Source organism: Neophocaena asiaeorientalis, unplaced genomic scaffold, assembly GCF_003031525.2.
Source record: "Neophocaena asiaeorientalis asiaeorientalis breed wild unplaced genomic scaffold, Neophocaena_asiaeorientalis_V1.1 scaffold1, whole genome shotgun sequence".
Classification (NCBI taxonomy): domain Eukaryota; kingdom Metazoa; phylum Chordata; class Mammalia; order Artiodactyla; family Phocoenidae; genus Neophocaena; species Neophocaena asiaeorientalis.
The window spans coordinates 1,044,029-1,059,765 of NW_020171981.1; the positions used below are offsets into that span (position 1 = coordinate 1,044,029).

Consider the following 15,737-nt stretch of genomic DNA (forward strand, 5'->3'; position numbering starts at 1 on the left):
CAGACTTGAAGGAGATAACATAAATTTTTTGTTATCTCCAAGTGAGGTTATACACACAGTTACAGAGACACAGGAATGAAGTCAGAAAATGCTTGTCATGTAACTTTAACCTTTAGCATAATTATTTTGATAACCGTTTTTTTTTGGTAATACCTTGATATCCTCAAAAATGGAAATGTCCCTGGCCTTGGAGCTCCTCCCCGGCGGCCCCCAGCACATACTTTGGATGGAGCTGGCTTCACAGCCGGGTCCAGGCTTCACCCGCCCCCACTCTCCCTGCCCCTCCCCCTCACTACTTCCAGGTTCTCTGCTGGGGCCATAAATTATCCATGAGCTGTACGTTGGCTGCTTCTTCAACTGCAGGCTGAAGTGCTGATGAAATATTCAAGGATCTCAACTCTCAAATTCCCTGGTGGCCGCAGGATGGGACTAGGGAAGCTGGGATTAATGTACAAGGCTAGGGGCCTCCAAACCTTGGCCCTAGTTCCCACCGAGGTGGAGTCCAGGTCAGGGAGACCGGGAAGGCCAGTGCGCGGGAGGAGGTGGGGGAAGGGTCTCTTTGCATAATCGATGGCAGTGGGTCTGTGTAGGGCCCTCGCCGGCTTAGAGGGTTTAGAGGAAGTGAGGGAAGGTACTGATTTAGTCCCCGAGGAGGGCCGGCCGGCCCCGGGCTGCCCCACCCCTCCCCCCTGCCTTGGCTCTCTAATCCGGAGGTTTGCCTGAAGTCACACCTCCAGCTGACTTCTCCCAAGGTTGGTTCTCATCTGCCCCCCTCCCCCCAACTGCCAGCAGTTTGCTTGTGTGACCTTGGGGAAGTTCCTCTCCTAGCTCCAAATTCAGTGTCCCCAAATATACAAGGAAGGGGGCTCTTATTAGTGAGTACTCCTCCCTCTTCCCAAGGATTCTCAACAGGTGGGAGAGAAACTCCTGCCGTGTGTGCGTGTGCGCGCGCGCTGACACGCATGTACGCATGCGGACCGGGGAGGAGTGGCCTCTCGGTGGGAAGAGTACCTGTCGGGGCAGGCGTCGCCCCTGGCTTGTTGGGGGAGGGAGGGGCAGGCAGGCAGGCTGGCAAGGCGGGTGGGGCCCCAGCTGTGTAAGCCTGTGAGTGGAGTCGCCCAGGCCAGGAACTGGAAGCGGGGTGACTCAAGCGGCAAGGCCTTGTCCCCTCCCTTCCCCCAACCCACTCAGGACGGGGAGAAGGTTGCTCAGAGACCCAGGGAGACCCAGCTCCAGAATAGAATCCTGATGCTTGGGGCCCTGCCTTTTGGGCTCCTGAAGCCCTGAAATCGTACTTTGGGACGGTTGAGGTAGGTGAGGGGGGAGGAGGGGGCCGCTCGGAGATGGACATTCTCTGGAGTGGTCCTGACCCTCCTCCAGCCTTTCCGTCCACCACCACTGGCCCCTGGTATCTCGCCCTGGCCCGTGCTATTTCTGGCCCATCCTATCTCTGTTTTCTTGTCTCCCTGTTTTCCCTTTGACATTCCATCCCCGCCCACACACCTCGCCTCGCTGGGAAGTGTGGCTGGAGCTACCTCTGCTATTAAGAGCCCTCCCCAGGCGGGCTGGGCACACACCCACTGGGCCAGGCCGTGGGCAGCCTCTGGCCTTGAGGTTCCTCCCCTTGGACAAAGGCGAGCAAAAATGGCAGGAGCACACCCACCCTCACCTCTGGGGCCTTGCACCATCCTGCCCTGTTCCCACTCCTGGCGATGCTTGGGCCCGCTCCAGCCAGAGCATTTGGGAGACTCTTCTGTAGCCAATGTCCTCTCCCCAGGCCTGAAGGGGTCACCCTGAGCAAGTCCCCTCACCCAAACGCCAGGGGCAGTGGAAAGGGGCAGCAGTGCAAACGGAGTTGCACAGACATAGATCTACGTAAGTTACAAGTCAAGCTAACTGTTCAAAGGTACACCTTATTACTAACAAGGACCTACCGTATAGCACAGGGAGCTCTACTAATTTTGTGATAACCTATATGAGAAAAGAATCTGAAGAAGAATGAATATATGTATATGTGTAACCGAATCACTATGCTGTACACCTGAACCTAACACAACATTGTAAATCAACTATCATCCAGAAAAAATGGATACGTGAAAATGCTTAGAGAAAATGCTGGAAATATACACAACAACATATGAACAGCGAGTATTTAACTATGATGGGAATATAGCTGATTCTTTTTCATTTTTTATACTTAACATGTTTTGTAATAAGGAAGAGAAGAATAAATGTTCTTTTGTTAAAAAAAAAAAAAACATACACCTTGCCAAGTATACCTCCACCGTGACCTGAAAGCCAGGCTGGAATTCAGACCTCTGACTCCTTCTCAGAACATGGAAGCCTGCAGAAAACTTCTCCCTGACCCCCAGCCCCGGGCCATCTCCCCTCCCCTTCGCAGCCCTGGCTTCCCCCACACCACAAAGGGCCTCCAGCATGTGGGTGCAGGCACTGCAGCTTGTCCCCGCTGTGTGCATCCCTTTCCCATAACTGCCCCTTGTAGCCCCTTGGCCTACTGTGCTCACACCATGCACGGTGCTGCTATGTGAACAGGAGAAAGAACCTGAGTGAGAGACCCACAGGCCCTAGAAGCACGGTCAGAGCTGGGCACGTACCCGTAGTGTGATCTCCAAGGGCCAAGGCATCAACCTGTGTACGTTCATCCCCTTGGCTCTGTGTGGAGGGACGCGACCGCAGAAGGACCAGAGCAGGGGCCTAGGTGTACGGATGGCTCTTGCCCCTTTGCCTGGGACTTTGCCACCCGGGAATGACTTCCACTTGTCCGTGCTCCTTTCCCGCTGCTGTAACGCCAGGGGAGAGCTGCCGGGTGGTGGCAAGGGACCGTCATCAGCCTGAAGTTTAGCGTCCTGTCTGTTTACCTGGTCTTCCTTTATGGAGGCGGCCATCCCTGAGGCCAGGCAGAAGAGGAGGGAAGAAGGCCGTGTGTATTTGAGTGTACTGGGGAGAGAGTGCTGACACGGCTGGGGTTTGTGTGTATGAATCTGTGCCTGTGAGTGTATATCCCTGAGGTGTGAGCATGGAAGGGTGTGTGTAACGTGTGCAGATCTAAATGTCTACTTGCTTCTGTCTGGGGAAGGGGCCTCCACAGAGAAAGGACTGATTGTGAACAGATAACAGAGACTCATGCACCTCCTTATATGGCCCAGAGGCCTCGTGGAGGTTGAGAAGAAGGGAGAGGAGCTGAGGAGGGCGGCCGGGCTGCCTCGGTCGCCTTTCTCCAGGGAAACGCCTCCCATCCTCCACCGGCTCCCCTCATCAGACAGGCCCCTCTTTGCCAGTAACTCCTGTCTCTGGGGGGACTTGGGAGGGGCCACTTGATGCCCTTCCCTCCTTTACTCTGAGGCCCCACAAATCTGCAAGGTTGAATTAACTATATGTGTTCTTGGTGGCCCAAAGACTCTGCTTCCACTGAGCTCTGGGCAAGAGAAATTAGTTTAAACTGCAGGGATATGAATTAGGGCTAGACACCAGAAGGAATTTACCAGTGTTAGAATAAGGACACAAGGGTATTCATATAAGGGAGGCTGGAGAATCTCCTTTCCTGGAGATTTGTCAAACAGAGAAGTCCCTGCCTTTAAAGGCTTGGAGGCAGGGGACTGGGTAAGATGGTCTTGTGGCCTTTCCTTCAAGTTCAAGCTACAGAGGAGACTGTGGCCACAGGGACTCTCATCCCTATCCCTAGGCACCTCCTTGCCCCATGAGACCAAATCCCCTATACAGACAGCTGATTCTAGTAAACATCATTTTCTGATTCTTTTCTGTATCCTACAGATGAATCCTCAGTGCCTAGCAGGCAACAGTAGGTGCTTAATAAACGTGCAGAAACTCCCTTGATGTGGGAGATGCAGCTCTCAGCCCAGTCTTTCCTGCTGCTGTGGTGATGCCTCCACCCAGTCTCAGGCTGAGTTTTGGGGCCAGCTTGTTGCAGCATGTTCTAGGCTGACGTGCAGGGAGAATTCTGGGGACACACACACACAAACACACAGGCTTTATTCTGAAGCCTTATTTCTGTCTCTCCACCCCACCCAGGCTTCTCCACCCCTTTGCAGTCAAACAACCTACTGAAGTCAGGAGAAAGGAAGGGGTTAAGCCAGGCGTAGGTCTGGACGTGTGTGTGTCGCCTTGTGTGGGTGCGTGAAGTGGGCAGGGGAAGATGGGAGGTGGGAGAGGAATGAAGGGAAACGCTGGAGGGGGCAGCAGCCTAGGATTGGGAGCTCTTTTCCTCCCAAGCTGGGGGCTGGCTGCTGCATGGCGCGGCAGGGTGGCAAGCAGGTGGATGGGGCACAGGGAAGGTAGGGAGAAAGAAGTTGGGGAGTAGGGGAAACAAAGCACAGGGCAGTGGCCAGGGCATGTGGATGGTAACTGGCTGGGGATGTTGATGTCTCCCTGGCCCCTTCCAGGAAGACTTGGTTGGCACAAGCCTCAGAAGTGAGACTGTTTTGCCATCATTCCTTTCTCTGGTGGAGAAAGTGGTCAAGGATGGACATGCCTCCATCCAGCCCAGCCTGAGGGCTAGCTTTGGGGATGTAAAGGTTTTTTGAGCGGGGGACCCTTTCCTGAACAATCACCCCTCCAACACCGACACACATGGAGTGGCTAAGATGACCTGTTTACACTTGGCCCTCTGGAAGCCCTTTGAGGGTTGGGGTCATTTTGATTTTCCCTGTCACCAGGGTCTAACCCAGTGTCTAGTATACAGTTGGTGCTCAATACTTGTGTGTTTTTTAAAAAAATAAATTTATTTATTTTTGGCTGTGTTGGGTCTTCGTTGCTGCTCACGGGCTTTCTCTAGTTGCAGCGAGCGGGGTCTACGCTTCATTGTGGTGCACAGGCTTCTCATTGCGGTGGCTTCTCTTGTTGCGGAGCACGGGCTCTAGGAGTGAGGGCTTCAGTAGTTGCAGCATGCAGGCTCAGCAGCTGTGGCTCATGGGCTCTAGAGCGCAGGCTCAGTAGTTGTGGTGCATGGGCTTAGTTGCTCCGCAGCATGCGGGTTCCTCCAGACCAGGGCTCGAACCCATGTCCCCTGCATTGGCAGGCGGATTCTTAACCACTGCGCCACCAGGGAAGCCCAATACTTGTGTTAATAAATGAATGTCTGTAAGACCCTTGGCACACTGTACAGCAGGCATTCACTCCATCAACCACAGAAAGACCCTTGTCTTCCCAACCCGCCTACTGGGAAGTTCTTTCTTTTTTTTTTTTTTTTTGCGGTACGCGGGCCTCTCACTGTTGTGGCCTCTCCCGTTGCGGAGCACAGGTTCCGGACGCGCAGGCTCAGCGGCCATGGCTCACGGGCCCAGCCGCTCCGCGGCATGTGGGATCTTCCCGGACCGGGGCACGAACCCTTGTCCCCTGCATCGGCAGGCAGACTCTCAACCACTGCGCCACCAGGGAAGCCCTCTTTTTTTTTTTAATTTATTTATTTTACTTATTTATTTTTGGCTGTGTTGGGTCTTCGTTGCTGCACGCGGGCTTTCTCTAGTTGTGGAGAGTGGGAGCTACTATTCGTTGTGGTGCGCGGGCTTCTCATTGCGGTGGCTTCCCTTGTTGCGGAGCATGGACTCTAGGCATGTGGGCTTCAGTTGTGGCTCGGGGGCTCTAGAGCGCAGGCTCAGTAGTTGTGGTGCATGGGCTTAGTTGCTCCGCGGCATGTGGGATCTTCCCGGACCGGGGCACGAACCCGTGTCCCCTGCATCGGCAGGCAGACTCTCAACCACTGCGCCACCAGGGAAGCCCTCTTTTTTTTTTTAATTTATTTATTTTACTTATTTATTTTTGGCTGTGTTGGGTCTTCGTTGCTGCACGCGGGCTTCCTCTAGTTGTGGAGAGTGGGAGCTACTATCCGTTGTGGTGCGCGGGCTTCTCATTGCGGTGGCTTCCCTTGTTGCGGAGCATGGACTCTAGGCATGTGGGCTTCAGTTGTGGCTCGGGGGCTCTAGAGCGCAGGCTCAGTAGTTGTGGTGCATGGGCTTAGTTGCTCCGCGGCATGTGGGATCTTCCCGGACCGGGGCACGAACCCGTGTCCCCTGCATCGGCAGGCAGACTCTCAACCACTGCGCCACCAGAGAAGCCCTGGGAAGTTCTTTCTGATAACTAACCCAGACTTCCACTACTGAGGGGCCTGCTGCCCCATTTCTTTAATGCCAGTGTTGATGTCCTTTAGATCTGTCGGGGCAGGCGTCGCCCCTGGCTTGTTGGGGGAGGGAGGGTGCTGCCTGACTTTTTCCAAACCCACCAATACTTTCTCTTTGACACACATCGTGGCTCTTCTGCCTCTCCCCAGAATATTCATTTTTGCCTTTTCCCCAGCCCCTCCCCACTGCTTTTTTTTTTTTTTTTTGCTGTGCGCGGGCCTCTCACTGCTGTGGCCTCTCCCGTTGTGGAGCACAGGCTCCGGACGCACAAGCTCAGCGGCCATGGCTCACGGGCCCAGCCGCTCTGCGGCATGTGGGATCCTCTCGGACCGGGGCACGAACCCGTGTCCCCTGCATCGGCAGGCGGACTCTCAACCACTGCGCCACGAGGGAAGCCCCTCCCCCCACTGCTTTGACATTTTATGTCTATGCTATTATTCCACCAGGAGAGCATGTGGTTTGGTGGACCCTGAAGTTAGAAATGGGGTCTAGTTTAGGATGTGCCATTTTCTAGTTTTGTCATCTCTCTGAAGCAGTTTCCTCATCTTTGAAATGAGGACCATTTTGTTGCCCTAACAATTTTTCAGAATTGTCATGAGAATTTTTTTTTAAAAACCCATCATTAATTTAAGTTTTAGCAGTTGTCCAAGTGACTTCACAAAACTTCCTTCACCCCCATGAGAGAGAGATGTAGCTCATAAACCCATTTTACAGGTGTGGAGAAACAGGGTGAAAGACAAGTAATTTGCCTAAGATCATATAGCTACTAAGTAGCAGAACCCGAATCCAGGACTTCTAATTGTAAAGCTCATGAGCACTCCATCTTTTGGGAAAAAAAATCCCAGCCCAGAAAAAAAAGCCTATGAAATGCTATACTAATACGTTATTACCACTTTGAGGCAAGGGTGAATAAGCCCAAAGAAGCATCATGCCTGACGCTGAGTTGACTGGCCAGTGAAGTAGTCTGTCCTTTCCCATGGCCCCTCCTGACTCACCTGTTGGACAGGTAGGGGGAAGGGGAGAGTAATCATTCTTACCTGCTCGGGGGTAGGGTGGGACAAGACACACCCCATCCCTTCCATTGGTTCCTTCCTTAGTCTTACAGTTCCTTGCCCAATCAGGAGGAAGTAACCCTCAATCTGCCAATAGGTGCGGAGTTAGGATGGAACCTCAAGTTGGAAAAACGTCTCTAGGGCCGAGTGGCAGTCCCTGGGGCCAATGGCCAGAGGATAAACAGAGGCGGCGGTGAAAGGGGACTGGGCGCGAGGCTCCGCCTCTCCATAGGACAGTCAGGCCAGGCAGCCAGTAAGCCCACATCAGCGGGTGGGCGTCTCCCTCAGGGGCGGAGCTTCGAGGGGGCGAGAGGCGTGGCTTGGCTGTCAGGTCCTTTCGCCTTTTGTTCGGTTACTGAGTTGCTGCCTTGGCCAGAGTCCGGAGCAGCCACCGCCCGAGTGCGCTAAGCTCAGTTCGCAGCCCGCGCCGGCTCCCATCCCGGCCCGACCCCTACCCAGCCCGGCCAGGCTCCAAACGCAGGTGCGGACGATCGGGGCAGGTATCGCTGTGGCGAGGGAAGCGGGGCGAGCGGACGAGAGGCCGATCCCCGCCGTCCCCGGGCAGGTGAGGGCGGGAGCCAGGGAGAGCCACCTTGCACGGGCGGCAGGGGGCGCGCTGGGGTCCTGGGCGCGGTGACTAAGTGGGCGCGAGGTTCGCGCGGAGCGCGACTGGGGGCTCCGAGAGCCTGTGTCTGAGAAAGGTGGGGAGGGATCAGGGCAGGTGCCTCCGGGTCGCGCCTCCCCCGGGACCCGCAGAGCTCGCTGGGCGCCGCGTCCCTGACTCTGGCCCTGCTTCTTGCGGGGGAGACTTTAACCTGCTCGGCCTGCGTCCCAGCGCTCACTCTGTAATCAGGAATTTACTGTTTGCGAAACTTGCTGCCGCTGGTCTCTTTGGGGCCACCGTCACCCCACCCCACGCGTTATCCTCCCTTTCCCTCCCTCTCTACTCCCCCAGGCCTGGGTGGGGCCCTATTGTCTACGCCCGGCTTGCCCAACTGTGAGGGCTGAGCGCACATTTTCCTAGAGACGCGGGCCCCACCTGCGGAGCAGGTGAGCACACGGAGTCCGGAGGCCCTGCCCTCCAGCTCTGCGAGCCTGGTCGGGACTGTACCTGCGGCGCCTCTCTCCGCTCCGTTCGGGTGGGTGCCGGGCTCTGGCTCCGCCAGCGGAGGCGGGATGGGATGGCAGGGGGATTGGTGCTGGGCCCGGCTCCGCGCCCAGCCGGTGTCTGGCACCCGAGGCTCAAGATAGGGGTCTGGGCGGAGGGGTCGTGCACGGGTGGAGAATTCACCGGCCCAGTTTCCAGTAGCTGCGGCTTCCAGAGTGTTGATATGGGAACAGGACTACCCTTCCTTTCTATCCTCTTCTTGGCGGAAAAATCACCCCGAACAAACTTTCCAGGAAGGAGTATTCACGGCGGCTTTCTCTGGGGGTTTTCCTGCCTCCTTGCCCTGGGCTTCCCGCAGGCTTTAGGGGTCCTTCTCGGAGCAAAGCCCCCTCCCCCAGCCGGCCAGGCTGAACCTGGGCAGTGCCTGCGCTGTGACCCCGTCCTCCCAGCCCCCACCTCCATCCTGTTTGCTGGGCCCCTTGGGGCCTGAGGGGGGGCCGGGGTGGGGGGCCGGGCCAAAGGGGAAGCAGCTTCTTCCTTGTCTTCCTGTCTCCGGGGACCACCACACCCCCTCGCAGGAGGTCTGCCCTACAGGCTCTCTCCCGAGCTCTGCCCCCCTCCCCAGGAATGGGGGTGGGGCCGGGCCGGGCCAAACTGACTGAGGGTGGGGGGAGCGATTGTTCTGGTGTTTTTTTTCCCTCTATCCCATCCCCCACGTTATTTAGCTGGCTGGGGATTGAGTCCGAAGAGCGCGGAGCAATGGGGCTGGATTTCCATTTGATTTCTGGGTTTTGAAGGTGCATTCCTTCTGGAGGCTTTTGAAGTCCTTTTCCCACCCACCCCCTTTCCGGAGAGACTTCGATGGGGAAGGTGGGACTGGAGGAAGGCTTCAGTGGGGAAGGTTTCGGGCAGAGCTGCGTTAGCTGCTGCCCTCCCTACTCCCCCCCAACAATTTCCTGAGAGCCCCTTCCCTGGCCTCCTTGGGGAACAGAAAGGGGGGATGTAACAGCCAGGTTCTCCATTCCTGAGATGAAGGGAAGGTTGGGGGGATCAGGGTTGCTTGCCCTGACTCACTTGGGAAGACCCTTACCACCCTACAACTCCACCGTGGGGGGTAGATGGGAGAGTGAGGGCGGAGGTCAGACCCACCCCATGGAGTGCCCTGGGTCAGGGGGAGTCCCATACCTCTTCTGCTCCAGTGGGTGTCACAAGGGCAAGGAGTTTGGGCAAAATAACCAGTTTTCCCTCTTCTCTGTGCCAAAGTGGAGGAGGGGAAGGCATTGTTAATTACACTGGTTAAATGATGAGGTTAGCTAATCTGGTTCCTGGCTTCGATGAAAAGATAATACTGCTGAAGTATTGTTAGGAGGTGCAAACTGGCTACTTACTGGACTGGAGGGAGAGGGGAAAAAAAGGTAGGATCCAAGTGGTCATTTCTTGCTAGATCAAGCCTCAGCTTGGGTGACATGAGCCCTCTCCATGCCTCCACCCGGTCCCACCCCACCCCAGTTACAACCCCATTTCCTCTGGAATCTCTGTTTGGGCTGCCAGGGATGAGGCTTTGAGAGTGCATTGCATGGGAAGGAAGGGGTACTGACTGGGCAGGTACAGGTGACGGGGGTCTCTCCCTGGCCTGGGAGGGCTTGTGGAAAAGAGCCACCTTAGAATGAGATGGGGCAGTTGACTTCTCTACAGAAGGGCTATTATTTGGACAGATGTTATAGTGGGGCAGTTCTGAGCATAGGGATTTAGGCTTGGACTGAGCTAGGTTTGATTCCCAGCTCTGTCGCTCGTTACCTGCGTGGCCTTGGTCAAGTCACTTCACCTCTCTGAGCTTCAGTGACCTCCTGGGCAAAATGGAAATAATAGTACCAACTACCGAATAAGTACTTGATAAATGGTCACTTAAAAGGTAAGGGGCTACTTACAGATTCCAAGCACTTTCATTAACTGTTCTCACTTAATCTTTATGACCATCCCTCTAGGCAAGTATCATTACTCCATTCTACAGGTGAGGAAGGGGAGTTAAGTAACTTGCCTAAGGTTGCACAGTGAGACCCAAGCAGGGCCAAGGCTGGCATTTGGGTCCTTTGGCGCCAAGCCCAGGGCCCATCTTGCTGTATCACCCCACCATGGCTCTGGGAAGAATTTTTCTGCCATCCCTTTTTTGAGAGTCTCTGCTTAGGAGTTTGGGGAGAAGAGAATTCCAAAGGGTCCAGGGTGGTGTGTGTGGTTGGTGAAGGCGGGGGCAGGTTTGCCAGCTAGGGGTGACTCAACGTCCCAGCCTCCTGCCCTCTGAAACCCCTGACCCTCCCGTGGGTTGGTTTTTGGTTCCTGGTGGAGGGGGCTATCTCCCCAAGGCCAGGGGCTGTGGCGGATGTGTGGAGGAGGTTTCGGCAGGGAGAGGAGGGCAGGGGTCAAAGCTGCTGCCGCCTCCTGGCTTGAGCTGGGCCGAGCCATGGACTGTTCTGGACTTCTCCCTGTATAGGAAGTGGGAGTTGTCTGCTTTGCTGGGGGCTGGAGCTGGGCCAGGATAAAGGGGGGGCCTGTTCCCTGGGGAGTGGAGAGAAACGAGAGTCAGATTTAGGACCGGACCAGTGTCCTGCTGGACTCTACCAGTCAGCACTGCCAGGCTGGTCTTGGGTGGGGAGCTGGTTGTCCTCTGGAGCTGGGAGCCCTGGGGGCTGGGAGTAGGTTTTCTGCTGCTGAGGAGGCCTTTCTGGTGATTGGGGTGGAGTCAGCAGGGCCTGGGTCCTGGAGGGAGGGGCTGGTGTCACTGTCCTCAGACCTGCTGGCACGTCTGCCTACTGGGCACCTGACACCGGAACGGGCCTGGGAAATGGGGCCTCTATATGTGTCAGTACAGCCTGGGTACTGAGCCTATCGACATGGGGCTTCCAGATCCCTTGAGGTCAGGAGGGGACCCTAGGCATGGGGAGTTACTGATCCTGGAGAAGAGAAGGCTGAGGGGACTTGATGTGACAAAGAAAGAAAGAGAATGAACTCAGTCCCGGGTGATTGCTGTGAAAAGGGTGACAGGCTTGCAGTTTTCCAACAGCCCTGAGGACACAAGAGCGATTGGGACTCTTATGAAAGGAATGGAGGCTAGACAGGAGGAAGGACTCCCTGCCTGTTAGAGGTGAGATCTTGAGTTGATGAGTAAGAGGGAGATCCTGGTGGAGGCTCAGGGTTGACTCTTCTCGGAAGAGGATGAAGCAGGGTTCCATCCGTGTGAGCTGGGGGAGAGCCAGGCTGCCCCAGGAGAGAGGGCAGGTAGGAATCTACCCTTTGGGGCGAGTCTGAGGTCTGTTGGGGTCCCTGGGGAAACTCTTAGTCTTGTGTCTTTTGGGAGGAGAGACCTGGCCGTGTGAGAAGCAGGTAGCCATGAGCCGCTGGCCCAGTGACCCCTATGAAGAGAAGCAGCAGTGTGACTGGGGCAGGTCATCAGGGTTTGTGTCTTTGCAAGCGACACCTTGAGGCCTGCCTCCTGGGACGTGGTTGAATCTGGGGGAGGTCTGGGGGGCGTGGACTGTCCTGATTTCCAGCAGCTTCCTTGGCTAGGCTGAAGAGAAAGCTCACCGACCACTCCCCCTTTGCTCAGCCTTCTGGCCCCTCAGGCTTTGGGGGCCCTCAGGGCAGGAAGCTCAGCTTTCTAAGACCTGCAGAGTGTGGGTTACAGGTCGACTGTCTTTCCTCCCTGTGGGGACAGAGGATTCTTGTCTCTGGTGAGTGGCAGGGACAGGGGAGAACTGGGACGGGGCTGGGCAATCAATACACTGCTTATTCTGGGGTGGGTGGAGGTTGCACTCACTACACGACTCCCGCTCCCACTTGATTGAAAAAGTAATATCTGATCATTTTACAAAACAGTTGGAAAGTTTAGGAAAGTTTCCAAGAGAAGAAAAAAAGTCACCCGTAATCCTGTTGAAGCATCTAACCATGAACATTTCTTTCCCTTCTCTTTTCTTAGCATCCTCCTATTATCTCAGCCTCGCTCTTGGATGATCTTATGCTCTGTATACAATAACAAATTTTAACTAAATCTTTATCCGAACCCTAGTTTTCTCCAGCAAATGCTGAACAGGGAAGTAAGAGTTGGGTCTTCCCTGCTTTTCCAGGAGAGGGCCAGGCAGCGATCCTTACAGAATGAAACCCTGGGGAATCACACCCTGAGGAGTGGACATGAGCTGGGGACGGACTCCCCAAGCCCCCCTGGGTGGGGGTGGCCAGGTGGGGACACCAGGCACTTGGGTATTGAGATACGTCACCGACCCAAGTGAGTCCTTAGCTGTTGTTTCCTGAGGCTGGTAAAGTGTTTTTCCATTCCCAGGAGTCCCGGTTTAGGGTCATCTGCCGGTTTGGGATTTTTGCCCACCCAGGGTCCCCAGCAGGGAATGGCGCTCCAGCTGGAGCCCTCTCCAGGGGAGCCCGGAGTTTCCCAGGGTCCAGCCACCTGGCTAGGCATTTCCCTCTCCTCCAAGTCCCCTTCATTTTCCCACCCTGGTTTGTTTGCTTTGGGCAGGAGCCCAGAAGGAAGAAAATAAACAGCAGCTGGGTCGGCCTGACCTGAACCTCCACCCGCAGCCAGTGCTGGGCCACAGCTCAGGCTGTCCTCCAGCCTGGAAGTGAGGGGTTTCCTCCGGAAGCTCAGGATGGGCTTCTGTATCTTCTCCCGTCCCCAGGACCCTGGCCACACATGGTACCCGCTTCAGTCCCTGCCCGTTTGGAATGACCAGTCTGATGGGGGAGACCACAGTCTGCCAAGGAACATCTAGTGTGCGGGTGGTGGACATTTCTCCTGGAGCCACCCGTCTGAGGGGAGAGGCCTAGATGGGAAGCCCCAGCCTGATGGGGGAGACAGGGCTCTCAAGGGATGCAGTCCTGTCTGTCTCTGTACTTTTCTAGAGTCTGTTTCCGTCTGTGCTTGGGACCGCTCGCCAGATCTCTTCTGGAGCCAGAGACAGAGTGGGGAAGGGTGGTGGCTGGCGACACTGCGGAGCCCAGCCTCTCCCCTGGGGCTGCTATGTGGGGAATGTCCAGGCCTGACTGGCCTGCAGGCCCCCAGCTGCAGAAGGCGGCACGTGTGACCGGGGAGAGGGGCAGCGCCATGTCTCCACCTGGCCTCCCCTCCCAGGACCTGGACATAACTCATCCTCCCCAGCCACACCTCCCCCGACCCCAGGGGCTCTGGCCTAGGGCCGGAGGCAGCTCCCCTCCTAGCCTTCATCTGAGGGGTCAGGGAAAGGAAGCCTGGGTCTTGCCCTGAGTACTGGGTCCCACAAAGCAGGCTGGCTACCGGCTACCTTGCCAGGCCCATCTCTGCTGGCTTCCTCCTCTGCCATGTCTGTGCTTCCCTAGTAGAAGGACGCTTGCCTGGGCCTTTCCTACCAACAGAGGCCTTGCACAGTCATGGCTGTGTACCATCCACACAACACACAGCCGTCTGAAGAAAGGAGTGTCTTGATTGTCTCTACTTTACAGAGGGGGAATGAGGCTTCAGGAAGTTGCGTGATTTGCCCAATGGCACGCGGCCAGTGAGTGCGGGGGGGCTGGATGGAGCCTTCCCCTGACCCCCATGCCCTCCCGCCCTGCCCATGGCCCCCTTCGTCTGTCATTTTCTGAGCCCGTGATCCGTGTCTGCACAGGGTGCTGGCCTCTGGCCCAAGGAACTTCTGGGGGGCCCTGACTGCTCTAATGCAATGTTTCTGAGCCGGGTCCCAGCTCACCTCTCAGGCAGCCCATTTCCTGTCCTGGTCTCCCTGTGTCTTATTGACACTTGGCGTCCCGCAGCCCAGCCCAGCCCGTCACTGCGGCAGGTACTGGCAGGGGGAAGAAGCCTGATGCAGCTCTGGTGGGGGTTCTTTTTATTTATTTTTAATTTTTTTTTGGCCGTGACGCATGGCATGCAGGATCTTCGTTCCCCGGCCATGGATCGAACCCGTGCCCCCTGCAGTGGAAGCACGGAGTCCTAACCACTGGACTGCCTGGGAATTCCTGGGAGTTCTTTTTAATGTCAGAGCTGGGCCACACTCCGCCAGGACAGTCTTCGATTTAGGGTGCCTGCTGCCAGCCCCCTGGGTCGGCCACGCAGAGGAGGAAGCAGGAGCGACAGGCAGGGTAGGCCCCAAAGCAGCCCCCTTGCTTTCAGATTCCTGGCCAGTGTGGACCAGTGGGGGAAGGGTCCTTCGCACACCCTCTTCAGGGTCCCTGTCTTCTCTCTTCCTGTCCCTTGCGAGGTCCCCCACCCCACCCAGTGATCTCTGAGCTGGCTCCTTCCTCCTGCAATAGAGACTGCTTGCTAAACAAAGTGCCCCCATTCAACTCAGGGCCCCGCCCTGTGTCTGGCTCTGCCCGGCTCCCGCCAGGGTGCAGGGGCAGGGCCCGCGTCTGTCTCGCCTCCTTCCACCCTGGCTCTGTCCAGGGGCATTGTGGCGGGTCTCACTCCAGGTCCAGGGCGGAGAGGGACAAGACCAAACCGGTGCGGCCTCCTCCACCCTGGGAGCTGCAAAAACAGCACTTTTGTTTCTTGTGAAAGAATTCCCCTGGGGCTTCCCTGGTGGCGCAGTGGTTAAGAATCCGCCTGCCAGTGCAGGGGACACAGGTTCGAGCCCTGGTCCGGGAAGATCCCACACGCCACGGAGCAACTAAGCCCATGTGCCACAACTACTGAAGCCTGTGTGCCTAGAGCCCGTGCTCTGCAACAAAGAGTAGCCCCCGCTGGCCGCAACTAGAGAAAGCCCGTGTGGGTCAACGAAGACCCAACACAGCCAAAAATAAATAAATAAATATATTAAAAAAGAAAAAAAGAATTCCCCTGGTTCTCCTGGGGAGTAGGTGGGGAGAAAGGTGGGGCTGCTTGACAGCCCTGCCTGAGGTCTGACTTACATCTTTCCTGTGGCGGGAGTGGCTTCCCACCAGCATCCTTTCTTCAAGAAGAGTTCTGGTGCGTGTCCTTTCTGGACTGCTTTCCACCTCTGACCCTGCCCACCCTCAGCCTTTTCTGGTCTGTCATGGGAATTCTGACTCTTTATTCCTAGAATCTTAGATATCAACTTTCCTCTGAGATCACCTGGGCTACCCTTTCTGAAGATGAAGCACAGAGAGGGAAAGCTGTTGCCCAAGGACACACAGCAAGTTTGCAGCAGAGGTGGGACTAGAACCTGGGACTCCTGATTGCCAAGCAGCAGGTGCTCGGCTCCACCTGTGCCGCTCCTGCCCCCTGCCCCTCACTGTCTTCTGCAGCATTCTCTCCCTGGTGGGCTGGAGGCTGGCTGGCAGTGAGGCAGATCTGGATTTGAGCAGAGCGCCACTGTTTTTCAGCCTGGAGCTTGTTTCCTCACCTAGAAACTGGGAATAATAAAATGCCGGCCAGGGTTGCTTCTAGGGAAGCATGAGATTCATTTGCTAGTTAAGGCTCCCCCC

General features: G+C 56.2%; 1 protein-coding gene across 5 annotated transcripts in view; it reads left to right on the top strand.

Annotated features, from left to right (window-relative positions):
• Window positions 1-7,557: 7,557 nt before the first annotated feature.
• Window positions 7,558-15,737, top strand: part of JUP (junction plakoglobin) — a 26,996-nt gene continuing 18,816 nt past the window's right edge. For 2 of the 5 annotated variants that reach the window (XM_024745811.1, XM_024745821.1), the window contains exon 1: window positions 7,558-7,688. The gene's annotated coding sequence lies outside the window, so the exon portion shown is untranslated. The other 3 variants (XM_024745839.1, XM_024745830.1, XM_024745847.1) reach the window with 3 other exon arrangements.